Here is a 16095-nt window from a genome sequence, read left to right on the forward strand (position 1 = left end):
AGTTTCCCGAATACAAAAAAAATATCCTTACCATATTATTTGTATTTAATTGTGTCACTGTATTTGTTATATTTCAATTTAGTTAGAGTATTTGCCTAGATTCCACCTGTGCTTTTGTCCTGACTATAATTTAAAGCCAGATGCCGATACGCCATCCAAAGGCCAAGTAATACCACTGAGGTAAACACAAGTATAGACGAGACAGCCATGCTTTAGTGCACAACTGCCTTGCAGTTCCATCCTAGGATAGTTGTTTCTACTTCTTTCTGTTCCATGGAGGGGAGGAGGAAAAGAGATATTGTACTGTAAGAAGACCATGTGAGTGCAAGGCCGCATATTTGCTGAGAGACTTGCTTACCAGGCTCTGCGGCACATTCCAGAGGGGGACTTCTCTGAGGAAAAGATTAAATTGCAGAATGTGAGAATGGGTCAGGCTGATCATGAGTATGGTAAAAGGACTCAGCCCACATTCCAGATTTGTACGTGCATGTACAAAAGGCATATAAGCTTAGGTAACACAGTGTTTTTTTTTTAAAAAAAGAATCTTCTGCCAATGCTACATTTGTTGTGGCACACACCTCAAATTCACATTTCCTCCGTTTGCTTTTTCTTGTCAGTCCCCCACCCAATGAAACAAAACAAAGCTATAAAGCCCCATTAATCCAACATTCACAGTCAAGATTCTGAATTTATGCAAGCAGGGAAATTCAGAGATATGGATCCCAGAGCAGCCATAGCTCAGAAGTAGACGGAACCCATTGGAGGCACCCAGACACTGTCGTACAAGCGGGGCAGAATTAGGATTGCCAGGGGAGCCATCTCCTTGAATTGTCTGACATGCCTCTGATTAAAGCCTCAATCTTATGCAGCAGCCACAGAGGCTGAGTGTCTGTCTCAATAATCTCCACCATTGGACTAACAAAGCCTGCAAGGCATCATCACACTCACACCTCTTGCCCCCCCCCTTGCTGTGAAGCTAGGCAAACAAATGACTATAGAAACTACAGGTGTGTGCCCTGCTCACCAGTTTCTGCTGATCCCAGTTGTGTGGCAAGGAATTTTAGCAAGCTGAATAGTGTGAATATGCTCTCTGGCGTAGCAGACACATAAGATCGTTACATCATTTTATGGTCTTTTCACAAATAACAATAAAGGTGATTTTGCATTTCATACATCTGTAATGCAAATGTAAAACGTACATTCGTTGGAATTGCATTTGGTTCTGAAAGGCTCTTTTTCTTTTTCCCAGCTCATTTTAACAACTTTCACCTGTGTTCACTAATAATTCAAGAGGAACTTTCACATATGAAAGCAGCAGCACATGCAGAACTGATTATGAACTTTTTTATATTATACTCAAGTCACCAAAGATTATTTCAGTCATCAGTCCAGGCAAACAATTCACTCATTCGTTCTAATTTTAGTTTAGCCTGATTGTGAGTATACAAATTTACTATGTAAAATGGTCCCATTTTTTCCTCTTAAGTCGACTTAGAGGAAAAAATGGGACCATTTTACATAGTAAAATGTAGTCTAAGTGATGAAAGTCCTGCAGTTGCACTTTAAGGTTTATTTTTTGGGGGATGGCAGAATACAGGTAGTTTAAAAGACAGTTTAAAATACTGTCTGTTTACAGATGTTCAAAAAAGAATCTTGGAAGCAAAATTCCCAGAATCTCACTGTGGCCAAAGATATTTCACTTGCTAAAATTTCTATTAAATTCCCCCAAATTCAAAACTCAGCAGTAATTTTGTATCTTCCAGCTGTTGAACAGGGCTGCTTTCTAAAGGTGAAAGAAAGAGACCTGAAGTGATCAAGAAATATTAACGTTTTTTCATTAAAGCTTCTGATCGGCCATGATTTACCTAATGCTCATTCTATTCTGGCTCCTTTTACATCCAAATATATATGAAAGAAAAAGGATAGAGACTGGTGATACTTAAACTGGAAGAGAGATGTGTGATTAGTTTTAAGAGGTGATAAAATTTTATAAATTTTGAAGAGAATGCCTTGTTAAACATACTTCTTTGAAGAGTCTGCAGCTAGTGAGTGATTAGTTCCAATTAGATGTAGTTATATTTAACTTACCTTTTATTGTTTTAATTTGTTGGAGTCATTGGGTTTTTTTTTTTTTGCAAAACAGAAAAAATATTCTAAATAAATCAAAACAAATAGAACATGATCAAAGATAGCATGGTTTTTAATCACAATTACCCAACTACTCATTTGAGGTTCATTGCTCTGCTGCATATTGAAACTTCACATCAGAATAAAAACTCAAGCTGGCATGGGCAGGAGTCAAGTCATGGTCAGTGTTACTCCAACTACTATTTTGTAATTTATATTTACAAATAACAATAATCTATTCACATTCAAGTAGTCCTTGATTTCCGATCACAACAGAGACCGGAAAAAATCATTATGAAATAGTACGGTCATTAAACAAAATATCTCATGACGGTACCTGATTTTACAGTCTTTTTTTTTTTTTTTTGCTGTGGATGTTAAGCAAACCACCATGCTCATTAAGTGAGACATGACGTGACTTGCAACCTGGCCTTTCCAGCCAGCTTCCCCAATGACTTTGCTTATTGGAAGCCAGCTGGAAAGGCTGCAAGTGGCAAATATGTGACTGTGGAACACTGTAATTGTTATAAATGCACAAGGTTGCCAAACATCCAAATCAAGGTCATGTAACTGTGGAGATGCTGCAACGGGCATAATGCAAGAACCCTTTGTAAACTACTTTTTTCAGCAATGCTGTAACTTTGAGAGCCACTAAATGAATGGTCATAAGATGAGGAATACCCTTGATTTCTTCATGTTGTCAAAGCATAATCTTGAGATTTGCCAATTCTGCAAAGAAGGTCAACATCATCGTGTCTACATTGCAAACTTGCATACAGTGGGGCAAAAAAATATTTAGTCAGCCACCAATTGTGCAAGTTCTCCCACTTAAAAAGATGAGAGAGGCCTGTAATTGTCATCATAGGTAGACCTCAACTATGAGAGACAAAATGAGAAAACAAATCCAGACAATCACATTGTCTGATTTGGAAAGAATTTATTTGCAAATTATGGTGGAAAATAAGTATTTGGTCACCTACAAACAAGCCAAGATTTCTGACTCTCACAGACCTGTAACTTCTTCTTTAAGAGGCTCCTCTGTCCTCCACTCATTACCTGTATTAATGGCACCTGTTTGAACTTGTTATCAGTATAAAAGACACCTGTCCACAATCTCAAACAGGCACACTCCAAACTCCACTATGGTGAAGACCAAAGAGCTGTCAAAGGACATCAGAAACAAAATTGTAGACCTGCACCAGGCTGGGAAGACTGAATCTGCAATAGGCAAGCAGCTTGGTGTGAAGAAATCAGCTGTGGGAGCAATAATTAGAAAATGGAAGACATACAAGACCACTGATAATCTCCCTCGATCTGGGGCTCCACGCAAGATCTTGTGATCATTTTGACCCCAAGATGGGGTCAACATGATCACAAGAACAGTGAGTAAAAATCCCAGAACCACATGGGGGGACCTAGTGAATGACCTGCAGAGAGCTGGGACCAACGTAACAAAGGCAGCCATCAGTAACACACTACGCCGCCAGGGACTCAGATCCTGCAGTGCCAGACGTGTCCCCTGCTTAAGCCAGTACATGTCCGGGCCCGTCTGAAGTTTGCTACAGAGCATTTGGATGATCCAGAAGACGATTGGGAGAATGTCATATGGTCAGATGAAACCAAAGTAGAACTGTTTGGTAGAAACACAACTCGTGTTTGGAGGAGAGAGAATGCTGAGTTGCATCCGGGCAACGAAGAAGTGGCTTCGTAAGAAGCATTTCAAGGTCCTGGAGTGGCCTAGCCAGTCTCCAGATCTCAACCCCATAGAAAACCTTTGGAGGGAGTTGAAAGTCCGTGTTGCCCAGTGACAGCCCCAAAACATCACTGCTCTAGAGGAGATCTGCATGGAGGAATGGGCCAACATATCAGCAACAGTGTGTGCCAACCTTGTGAAGATTTACAGAAAACGTTTGACCTCTGTCATTGCCAACAAAGGATATATAACAAAGTATTGAGATGAACGTTTGATATTGACCAAATACTTATTTTCCACCATAATTTGCAAATAAATTCTTTCCAAATCAGACAATTTGATTGTCTGGATTTGTTTTCTCATTTTGTCTCTCATAGTTGAGGTCTACCTATGATGACAATTACAGGCCTCTCTCATCTTTTTAAGTGGGAGAACTTGCACAATTGGTGGCTGACTAAATACTTTTTTGCCCCACTGTATATCAACTATCTCACTGTTTCCTGAGAGGCATGTGAAGCCACTTATGGTGTATAATCCATAATTTGTTTCTTTATAAGATTTATATACTACTTCATCCCAGAAGCTTTGAAAATTCTACAAAATCAAAACATAGGGAATAATAAAAGAAGTAAAACAATAAGAAGTAATAATATTATGGATCTTTCTCTTGTTGTTTAATCGCCAAAGATTTTCTGGAAAAAACAGGTTTTAACTATTCTTTGGAAAGTCATAAAAGTGTGGGCCATTCATGTCTGGGAGAATAACCTGTTCCAAAGGGGAGGGGGCGACAACCGTGCCTCTTCCCACTTTACCCACTGGTATTCCTCTAGGAAGGACAAATAAAATCTAGTTAGGATACCCAGACTCTGAGCTCTGATACCCAGACATCTTTATGGGTAATAACTAGTTCCTTAACTTTATGGCATTGCATTATAGAAGAAAAGGCAATTAAGGTATATTCCACAAAGCAAAGTCATAACAAACAGTTGCTTAGGGTGATGCTTGAACCTCTAGCCCATTGATTCTCAACTTAAGACGTGGACTTCATGCTGGCTAGGGAATTCTGGGAGTTGAAGTCCACACATCTTAAAGGTGCCAAGTTGAGAAACACTGATGTAACCATTCGGTCCCTAAAAGACAGATGATGCAACTGGTTTCCACTGGTTTGTCCTGCCATTGTAGCTCTGAAACTAGGGTTTCCAACCATTGCTTTTCACCTCTCAGTAATTCCATATCCCTTTGCTATAATGACATCAGGCAGATGAAAAAATGAAGAAATTTGAATTAGCCAGAGCTATGAAGTTTCCTTCTCTATTGTCTGGGCATTGCACTTCCACCATTATTTATCCATACATATATTCAAATTTATTAGTTAACATGTTCAGAAGAGTTCATTCGCACCAGGCAGGCATGAATCTTAAATCCCAATCTTTAGGCATCATATCTAGTGATTGATCAATTGGCATAAATGAATCACTAGCCCCCTCACTCCCCCCCCAAAGCAGAATGGTGTAACTCAAAAGCACCAGCATATTCAGACACATTAATAAATGGAAGAATGAAGGGGGTGGAACAGTTTTTCAAACTGCATGTGATTTCTTGAAGCTGTGAGGCTGCTGGAAAGGAAGGGTTAAGTTAAATGTTGGTTTAACAAAATCTCCATCTGTGAAGCTTTTGGTTCTCAAGAGGCAGTGGAGAACCCTTCCATCACAAGCTGGGCAAGCATCTGTGATTGATATCATAAGAGATAAGTTAGAAGATGGTGTCTTCCTTCCTAGTGATTTTAAATTCAGATCACTTCTGCTTCCCTCCCTGCATCTCAGGAGAGTAAATCCTTAGTCCCCATCCATGACACATGAAAGGAGGGGCTGCTGGAGCTGAAGCCCTCCACCTTTCCACCTCCTGTCCTGGCACCCCTGTGTCTGCTTCGCAAGGGGGGGGGCACCTGCTCCGTCAGCCCCTGTAATTTCATTTGCGCTTGTCCCTTCCCATTAGCACAGCTGTCTGCCACTAGAGAAGAGAAAATTGATGCTAAACGGGATATCAATTTATCATGGAGTCTGTCACTTGCCACGCAGCTCTGCCAGGAGAGCAATGGGACACTGCTGCGCCAGCCAAGCAGCACCTGTAATTAACAGCCTGCCAGCATTTCCCTCTTCTAATGTGCACACTAGCAGGAAGACCCTCCAGATAAAGCATTGGAAAATCCCAAATAAGTGGGTGCCTGCTAAGGCTTGTCACTGATGCTTATCAGCTAAGTCAGATATGGACCTGTTGTAGAAGCCTAATAATAAGGATGGCGAATCAGTAAAAAACACCGGTCACAAATGTGGTGCCTAGCCTGCAACACAACTATTTCTCTGTGCTTCCTGGAACCCTGCCCTATGTCATCCTCCATGGTGCTAGCTAGTCACAGCAGGTGGCAGCACATAGCTGAATTTGTCCCACCTTCATGAAGATATGCAGAGCCAGGCCTGGTAAGTACTTTGATGGAAGGCAATCTGGACATGCCAGATCAAAACTGGGAAACCAACAAACCATATCAAAAGAAAGCAATGGCAAACCTACTTTGATACAGTTGCCCCCAAAACTACATGGATGGTATCCCTATAGAAAACCCAATTAAAAGATTTCATCTCTAATGACACCTAGCATTCGATTCTTCCTGCCTTAGTAGTAGATGTCCTCCATTCCTTACCTCCATAAAATAAAATAAAATAACATTTTTTTAAAAGAGTGCGGGGTTGGATTTGTATTTCCTAGTATTTTCATAGGAAATACTATATGACCAAGTGCTTATTCTGTCAGGAGGCAGATTAGTTTAGCAAGAGCCAAGCAGAGTTCCATGCAATGGTTCTGTTCTGATGCAGATTTAATTATGATAAAATCTGCAAGTGGTCAGCTGTATAATTTTTAATATTAGAAGTTGCAAACTGAGCAGAATAGCAGCCAGGAAAAAAAATAACAACACTTAGCCCACTGTTCAATCTTAAAATATGCCCATATGGAAGCATCTTCATGCTATTATTTAATACTTCAAATTAAGAGAAATATAAATTGCAGAAAGTCTGTTTTCTTCACACCTCCTCTCCTTTTTGGTTTAATTTTCAGCATTGTCAAACGTGAGTGACAATGAAACAGGGATTTTAGAAGCAATGAACAGAGAGACATCTGCCAGCTTTAGATGTTCAGATGCCGGCACACATTCATCTTGGCACAAATCAGAATGAGCTAAGTTTTGCATTTCCGTTGCTCTGGCCTCTGTTCTCTCCTTGCAACCTCTAGGCTGGTTCACAGTTTTCATAGGATTAACATACTCAGCAGTGTATATCAGTTGGCTTTGACGAAGAGACATGAAAACGTTGGGGAGCCAAGGCTAATGGCTTTGATTATTACTAGATTCTTATTCCACTTTTTAAAAACATGTAACTTAAGGTCAGAAGTCAGAATAACAGCGTTGGAAGGCATCTTGGAGGTCTTCTATTCCAAGCCCCTGCACAAGCAGGAGACCCTATGCCATTCCAGACAAGTGGCTGTCCAGTCTCTTCTTAAAATCCTTCAGTGATGGGGCGCCCACAACTTCTGGAGACAAGTTGTTCCACTGGTTAATTGTTCTCACTCTTAGGAAAATTTCCTTAGTTCTAGGTTGCTTCTCTCCTTCATTAGTTTCCATCCATTTTTTTCTTATCTTGCCTTCAGGTGCTTTGGAGAATAGGTTGACCCGCCCTTCTTCTTTGTGGCAGCCCCTCAGGCAGTAGTGAACCCTACCTAATATTCCTATTTTCCCCAAAACAACAACCCTGTGAGGTAAGGTGAGCTAAGAGAAAGTGACTGCCCCAAAGTCACCCAGCCAACTGTCATGCTAAGGCAGACACGTCAAACACAAGGCCCAGGGGCCAGATGCGGCCTGCAAAGTAGTTTCATGTGGCCCACGAAGCCATCCTGGAAACAGTGAGGGAATGGCCCTCGCTGCCTTGGCCCAGGCTGGCCGGGAACCAACGTACAATTTTATGGTGGCCATCTATGCTGAAACGCATTCAGTCTTAGCTCCACAAGGTCATCTGGAAACAGCGAGGGACCAGCCCCTGCTGCGTCGGCCCTGCACCCTGGGTGCATGCTGAGGAAGTGTCACCTTTTGTGAGGAATGAAGAAGTGGCCAGCAAATGGCCCTCGCCTACTTCACATATCCGGCTTGATGGGCTCCGGGAGAGGGGTTTCGGCAGGCAGCGGGGCACTCTCCTCACAGCACCGAGAGGCTGAGCCAGGCAGCACAAATTCAAAAAGAAGCGTAACGCTGCCCAGCCCCCAGCCTGCCTGGTTTCAGCAGGCAACGGGGTGCTCTTCTCACAGTGCCAAGAGCTGAGCTGGGTGGCGCGAAACTGATGAGAAGTGCAATGCTGCCTAGTCCCCAGCCTGCCCAGTTTCAGCAGGCAGCAAGGTGCAAAGCTGGCGAGCTTCGCATCGCCCGGCTCAACCTCTCGGTGCTGTGAGGAAAGTGCCCCGCTGCCTGCCGAGACTGGGCAGGCTGGGGGCTGGGCAGCCTTGCTCAGGTAATGTTGACTCTCACGTTGCTCATGGCATCCCCTCCCCCAGAGCCCACCAAGCCAGATATGTGAAGTAGGTGAGGGCCATGTACTGGCTACTTCCAGGTGATGGTGCATTTCTTCATTCCTCATGAAGGGTGACACCTCCCCAGCTGCATTTCTTGCCTGTTTTTCTCCCTCCCTCATCTCAAATATTTTCCCACTACTCTGTACTTAGGAGGGAAGAAAGGAAAGAAGGAGAGGGAGGGTCTGAGGGAAGTCCTGCCTTAGTCCTGCCCTGCTGCCCTTTTACCATCCCCTTGCCCCCTCCTCCTGGCCTATCCTGGGGGTCTCCCATCCTATTGCTAAGGAAGCTTTGGATACAAAGCCAGATCTCCTCCCATGGAGAGGGAATGGGCTTCCCTCTGACTTTGCCCTCATACGTATCACGAGCAACCTGGCTAAGGAGAGCAAGCACAGCAGCAGCCACCTTGAGGAGGAGGTAAGTGCAGCACCACAATCCAGCCCCCCCCCCCACGGCCAGCAAATGAGGCTCCTCCAGTGGACCATGCCTTGGCACTTGCCCTGGTCCCACCCCCTTCCGCCAAAGTCCCTCAGATCTGTCCCACTCCTGCCCAGGCCCCCACAGGCACCCTTGAAGTGAACGATGTAGAGCTGGCCATGCCCACCCAGTAGGCCACACCCACTACATCCACACCCACTCAGTAGGCCGCACCCACCCGGCCTCCAGAGGGTAACCGCAATGCTGATGCGGCCCTCAATGAAATTGAGTTTGACACCCCTGTGCTAAGGGGAGGTCCAGATCTCACCTTCTCCTGGTTTCTAGGCCAGCATCTTCACCACTATACCATACTGGCTCTCTTTACAACAAAGTGACTCATCACACTTAACGACTGTTGCAGCATCCCCACAGCCAGCAATCAAAATTCAGACACTTGGTAACCAACATATACAGTATTTACAATGGTTGCAGCACCCTGGGGTCATGTGATCACCATTTTTGACCTTCCCAGCTGGCTTCTGACAAGCCAAGTCAATGGAGGAAGCTGGATTTGCTTCCATTTGTAATTCATTTAACAACTGCAGTGAATCACTTGTGGCAAGAAAGGTCATAAAATCGGGCACAACTCACTTAACAACCTTGCTGAGCAATGGAAATTTTGGACCCAATCGTGGTCATGAGTCAAGGACTGCCTGTATTTAAATCAGTATTTTTCAAACTTGGCAACTTTAAGAGGTGTGGACTTGTTGGCTGGGGAATTCTAGGAATTGAAGTTCACACCTCTTAAAGCTGCCAAGTTTAAAATAACTCTTGTTTTAAAGGAATCCTTTAGCTTACAATATTTGAAAATTAAAAGAGTGCTGGGCATTAAATTCTAACAAGTGGCCCTGACTTGCAATATAGGACTTCCCCTTCTCTTAGGGATGTTGGGAAATAAGGGACAAGTGTTAAGTGTAATCCCCTGACAAAGGCCCAGGGAATTGAGGGTTATTGGCATTTTTCTAGGCTTAAGAGATATCAAGGCTAAAATATGAGGAAGGTGTCGGTTATTGGAGAAAGAAATAGAAGAAAGGATTATTTTCTCCTCCATCCAGATCGGGTTCATCTCTCTCTCTCCCTGTCCTGCCTGGTCATTGGCCTCCTCCATGCACTTTTCTCTGAGCAGTGAAGTTGTAACTCATGGGGCTGACACCAACCTGTGAGTAACGAGCTGGGAGCCCGAGTCACAAGGGTGAGTTACAGCTTCTGCCTGCGTACAGGGGGACATCAATCGCGGATGATGCACGGATAGAAATGTAACCATAAACGCTGCAGGGAAGGAACTGCAGGGCAGGAAATAAATCGTGGGGCAGGTGAGAGTAGCAAACGGGGGGGGGGACTCCCTACACAACCTGCCATGTCCCAGCAGTGGGTGCCTTGCATGGGGCAGGGGACGGAAAAACCCTGACTTCCAAAAGAATGTCTCTGTTAAGCATCCTTCTCAGAGAATGCCTTTGATCAGACATCTTTCAACTTCCCAGATTCCACGAGAGAGCTACTTTTCCCTAGAAGAATATGCACACACGTCTATAGATCAATGACAGAGGTAAAGATCCTTCTTTGTCCACAAAGCCCACCCTGGTCATAATTAAGAGAGTAGAAGGATCAGCCAGACAAAACGGAACACAGGGTGGCCAATGGAGCAAAACTAAGGATCATTAGATTTTAATGAGCAAAGACTGACAAATAACGAAAATGGGTATCTATGCACATTTATTTACAGCAGTGTTTCTCAACCTTGACAATTTTAAGACATATGGACTTCAACTCCCAGAATTCCACAGCCAGCAATGCTGGCTGTGGAATTCTGGGAGTTGAAGTCCACATGCCTTAAAATTGTCAAGGTTGAGAAACACTGATTTACAGAAATACAAAAGGATATGGACCATAGGATAAAATATGTTTAGGCCAGCATTACCCCCACAGACTATATGACTATAATTCTAATAATCTACCACTAGGCAAGAACACCAGCTTTGCAGACAGGAATAGTGGGACTTGTGGTCCTCCCTCATCTGTAAAATGCCTGGTTGGGCTGTTAATGAGTTGTTCTCTAGGGGGAAAAAAAGTGAGATAAACGTACCATTTGTATTGGCTGGGAACATTACATGATTTCGTTATCATTAGGTACTAAATACTGTACAGGTAGTCCTCTCTTAATGACCACATTTGGGACCAAAAACTGTCGCTATGTGATGCAGTTGTTAACTGAAACATACATGATTTTACTGCCAGATTCTCCTTTGACTCTACTTGTCAGAAGCTGGCTGTGAAGTGTGTAAATGGCCATCACATAATGACCACAGGACCCTGCAACGGTTGTAAACATCTGCCAGTTACAAGGGACTCGGATGTCAATCATATGACTACAAGCATGCTGTGACGGTCTTAAGTACAAGGACTAGTCATAAAATTACATTTTCAGCACTGCCTTAGCTTCAAACAGTTGCTAAACAGGGCAGTCATTAAGTGAGGACTACTGCATATATCCTGGATGATTAAAATATAATTACTGTTAATTGGTATTTATTTAGATTGGGCTGGATAAATTCAGTTCCCACACTGCTATTTTCAAGAATTCCCAGAAACAACCCAATTATTCCACAATAAATTGTGGTAGCGAATTGGCAATATGAAGCTAGACCTTGCACTTGATGGGTATTGTGCCCCTATCTCTGTCGTTACACACAAAAAAAAAAAAGCTTCTCAGCTCAACACTGTATAAAATCACTGGCCATTTCTATTTATCCTTTTTCAAGGTTGAGGTCTCTGTCTCAAGGGAAACAGGAGATTTTTGTGTTCAGGAATGAAGAGAGCACTTGTTTCGGAGGAATTTCTATATTCTACATCAAGAGTGAGCAACCTACAACCCTGAACAGTATAAGAAAACTATAGGAGTAAGCATTAGGTTTAATTCACTTGAAAATCAACGAAAAATCCTTCTGTTCACCTGGGAAAAAAAATGGCGAACCCTCCTCCAATCTTGTCTCTGTGTGTGATGAAGCCCTGTCTATTCTGAATCACAATTTCGGCTCTCAGAGCTTCCAAAATGTTGGCTGTAGTCTCTGGATACCAAAAGATGTATATTAAGCAGAGCACATTTTAAGGATGAATTAAACTAAGGCCACAGCAGAAGGCTTGCTGACGATAGCTTAATTTTTCTTAAAAACCAGCTCTTTCATTAGGAACACAGAAGGGATTTGTGAAACAAATCTTTATGTGGTAATGTGGCCATTGTACCTCAGGGCCATTATGCTAGGCAATTCAAAGGTTACTGATTACACCGATTCTGGATTTGACTGTTCCCATTTTTGATGGAATTGTCCAAGTAGCAGTCACCTGCATAAAAAAAATCAGCATGATCACCACAAGGACGTTCTTACACTTCCTATGAGAATTACATTTTTCTGGAACAGTATCCTGTAAGATGCAGTAGTACCAGCTGATAGGAAGGTGGGGGGTGGAAGGCCCGTCATTATTTGAGGGATTAAAAAGGTCTTCACATTTCTTAATCCTTTGCAATTCAAACTCTACTTTCCACCAACAGGCATTTCTCTCTTTTCTCTCCCTCATTTGAAGAATTTGTAAACTGGACTTCCTAAATCACTTGAGCTGAGGAATATTCAAACATTTTTTTTAGTCAACTTTTCTTTTAATGGCTCCAAGACTTGATTTCTAAGATGCTTTTTGGGTGGAATACCCTCTTCTCAGCAGCTTCCCAGATATCCTTGTTTTCAGGGCCAGATTAATACCCTCCTAAGCTTTCTTACATCTTAGCTGTACTGCTTTTACATTCCTTGTGCTATTGTATGCTGATGCTGTTTCATTCTGTTTTTATTCTAGTGCTTTTATCTGATTTAGATTATATATTGATGTGCTATATTTATTATTTTTATATTTCATTTTTTATTTGTGAACTGCCCACATAACATTTTTTACTTTATTTACAACATTTCTGTACTTTTGAGGATGTGATACCAACTGCTGCATAACAATTTGTTTTCATTTATATTTTTTGCAGTTTCAAGTAGTAAAAAGCTTTCTTTAGTCCATCCCTTTATAAGCTGGATGCATTCTATATAAAAAAAACATAAACATCACCGCATATAGAAAGTTAGTTCAAGACAGAAAAAGATTCAGCCTAGTTTTCTCTCTGAAGTTTTTCCCGTCTTTGTGAGGTACATTCAGATATGCATATGTACAGATGCACCTGTGTGGGGGAGAGAGAGAGGGGGGGGAGAGAGAGAGTGGGAGAGAGAGAGAGAGAGAGAGAGACTATCTACATCGTGAAATGGCTCAATTTTTTTTTGCTTATTTGGTAAATATGTAAACTGGATAACATTCTTCCTATCAAAGTTTTGGTTTCCTTTGCTGTACAAAATTCACTTTGTTTATTTGGACTTTTCCCTTTTTTGCCAGCCTAGGACACATCTCATAATTACTTAAAACCTCTTCTTGTAAAAAATATGTTATGCATCTATGGTTCCAGAACATTATCTACAAGCATCATTCCATCCTCACCTTTACAATAAAGTTTTCTTTTTCTTTTTGATTAGACAGAATCTACATTTATGGTTGACTAGAAACCCTTATAGACTTTTTTCATGAAACAAAAAAAAATGCACTTAAGACGTGGTTTTGATGATTAGGGGGAAAAAGGATAATAGAAAAAAATGAGCTTCTTTTGTAATCATAGAATAAGAGATAACCTTGTAATCACATGTGCTACAAGGGAAATCAGAAGCTTCTTATTTCTATTTCTTTTTATCCTTTCTTTCTGCACTTTTTTCTTTTTTCCTTCTCTCTTTCTTTGTTCTCTTTATTCTGTATTAATGTGTGTTAGTTTTTAACGTTCTCTTTAAAATGTTTAATAAAATTCAAATAAAAACACAATAACATTTCATTTTTGACCCTATGAATATCCTTAAATTTTGCTATTTTGTTCCATTGCTTGCCTGCCGTGGCTATAGTTCTTAATCGCCATGTTTTTGAATGCCATTACAATGTATTAAAAATGATGTAGCACAACAGGGACAATGCCCTTTGGGAAGCAAGCGTACTTGCCTTTCCCAAACTGATGGAGTCAAAAGGCTAAACAAAGTTATGAGTGAAGGAACAGTTATCAATAAAAGAACACAGAACATCTGCTTAGACCAGTGGTTCTCAACCTGTGGGTCGGGACCCCATTTGGGGTCGAACAACCATTTCACCGGGGTCACCAAACAAGGCTGTCCGCCATTTTTTCCCCCTTTTCTTTGGCCACGCTCCTGGCACCCAGTGATGTATAAGTGGTTGGGGGTCACCACAACATGGGGAACTGTATTATGGGGTCGCGGCATTAGAAAGGTTAAGAACCACTGGCTTAGACAGATGCTTACTTCCCTAGAAAAGGTCCTGGAACGACCTCTGAACATCATTTCATGTATGGGCAGCAGTTATATTTGCAGAAGACTGTGAGGCCTAAATGTCTACAGAGGTTCTCAGTCATCCAGGTCATGCTTGTCCCAAAGGTGCTTTTTCAAAAGGCAACTGGACTTTGTTTTTCCTTGAAGACATTTTGCTTCTCATCCAAGAAGCTTCTTCAGTCTTCAAGGAAAAACAAAGTCCAGTTGCCTTTTGAAAAAGCACCTTTGAGACACCGTAAGCCTAGCCGGGGTAGGCAACCTTGGCTCTTTTATGACTCGTGGACTTCAACTCCCAGAATTCCTGAGCCAGCCATGCCGAGGGGAAAGGGAGAGGTTTCCAAGCTGAGCCATGCTGGCTCAGGAATTCTGGGAGTTGAAGTCCACGAGTCATAAAAGAGCTAAGGTTGCCTACCCTTGGCCTAAGTCTAGTCCTACTTTAGGCATGAAAGTCGGCTGGGTGATTTTGGTCCAGTCATTCTCAATCAGCCCAGCCAACCTCACAGGACTGTTGTTGTGGAAAAAAAGCAGAGAAGGAAGGAGTATTATGTATGTTTGCTGCCTTGAGTTACTTTCAAAGCAATAAAGGCAGAATGGAAAGCTAATAAACAAATAAAATAATTATCACGACAGAGCAGAGTGTGTACCTGTGAACACCAGAGAAATATATTGGTTCAAATTTAGTAGGTGTTAACTGCCCAACCTCTAGTACGGCTAGGCACGTTTGCCTACTGTCTGAAAGTGCCAGAGACGGAATGGGCCAGTAATTGCCTGTATTCTCCCAATGAAGTAGTATCATTTTTATGTAAATATGACATTTTCCCTGATGCTCTTGAATGTGCACAAAAAAGGAAAATTTAATCGAGTCGCATCATGTCTGCCGCAGGCCAAAGCCGTCTTTTCTCTGTCTCTGCTGCTGTGTTGTTTTAAAAGCTTGGAAAATACACATCGTCCACCCCCATCAGCAGGAAAGCATCTTGCAGACCATGCTCAAGTACAACCTAAGCTATCCAGAGCCCAGTGAGATATAAATGTTGTCATATCAAAGAACATTAAAGCAGGCTTTGGAGAATCAAATAATCCCTATTTCTGATATTTGGGGTGCATGCAGTGTCAGGGGGAGATACTTTTGACAGGGGAACATGTCACATCCTTTTTATAGGGCAGTTCACCCACTTTCGGACCCCACCTGGCACTTAGCTATCCTTTGTGGCTATTCACAGCCCAGACAACCGCTTCGACAAGCTGGCTAAACCAGGGGAGGGCAGCTCAACTATCTTAAACCTCTGGTGAGATAGGGAGTTGCCTATCCCAGCATGAAAAGACAGACACCAGTGTGCTCAGTGGATGAGACCAATGGAAAGTCAAGAAGGCAGTCTCTGCAAGCATTGTGGAATGTGAAGAGCCCAACAAGGCACAGAAGACCTCCTGGTCCACCACTGTGCCCAGTCCCAGCTCGACTCTTGTCATACCACTGGACTCATTGGGAAGAGAGAATGAAGCTACACTGCACAACCCTCCCTCACTTAAATCCAGATCATGCACTAGCCTTGACATCATAATCATCTCTGAAGTCCTAGTGTGATGGACAAGAATGAAACAGAACTGGAATCACAGGAAGCAACAGTTGCGTGACTATTGCTTCCAGTGATTCCAGAGCTGCTGTTTCATTCTTCATCCATCACAATAGGATTTCAGAGATAATTATGATGTACCTTTTCACTGATCAAAGCAAGAGTGTAACTTAGCATCTATCTGAGCAGCCCTTTTTAGGACACCCTGCTCACC

General features: G+C 42.4%; 1 long non-coding RNA gene across 1 annotated transcript in view; it reads right to left on the minus strand.

The window, feature by feature from the left end:
• Positions 1 to 12260: 12260 nt before the first annotated feature.
• LOC120312983 overlaps positions 12261 to 16095 on the minus strand; it is a 60924-nt gene continuing 57089 nt past the window's right edge. Inside the window, exon 3 of the long non-coding RNA XR_005558006.1 lies at positions 12261 to 13115. This is a non-coding gene — a long non-coding RNA (uncharacterized LOC120312983). The remainder of the gene's footprint in view (positions 13116 to 16095) is intronic.

This window comes from Crotalus tigris, unplaced genomic scaffold (genome assembly GCF_016545835.1).
Source record: "Crotalus tigris isolate CLP2741 ecotype Arizona unplaced genomic scaffold, ASM1654583v1 scf7180000018550.1270297659:1495590, whole genome shotgun sequence".
NCBI lineage: Eukaryota > Metazoa > Chordata > Lepidosauria > Squamata > Viperidae > Crotalus > Crotalus tigris.